Below are 289 nucleotides of genomic sequence, written 5' to 3'. Positions count from 1 at the left end.
ATGTAAATACATCAAAGAGAAGCAAGGAAGCCATAAATATGAAAAAGGAGGCGACATGTGAAAAGCCAGGGCACGACTGTTGAAAATCATTTTATCATTTACTCAAAGTTATCAATACCATGACCACCAGAATTCTTCGTTGTCTCTCAAATCAAACAAAAGTCCAATATTATTTCCATCCGCAATACCACGCCCATACTAATTGCGGTCCGGATACCAGTTTCATCCACAATACCAGTTCCATGTAATTTATCATCGAAAGTTTTATCTCGACCCTTTTCATTTTTAG

General features: G+C 37.0%; 1 protein-coding gene across 2 annotated transcripts in view; it reads left to right on the top strand.

Moving 5' to 3' along the window:
- LOC119594566 (insulin-like growth factor-binding protein complex acid labile subunit) overlaps positions 1 to 289 on the top strand; it is a 106,376-nt gene that overhangs the window by 105,530 nt on the left and 557 nt on the right. The window lies entirely within an intron of this gene.

Source organism: Penaeus monodon, chromosome 34, assembly GCF_015228065.2.
Source record: "Penaeus monodon isolate SGIC_2016 chromosome 34, NSTDA_Pmon_1, whole genome shotgun sequence".
NCBI lineage: Eukaryota > Metazoa > Arthropoda > Malacostraca > Decapoda > Penaeidae > Penaeus > Penaeus monodon.
The sequence above is the reverse complement of the archived record's forward strand: the minus strand, read 5'-3'. Positions and strand labels throughout refer to the sequence as shown.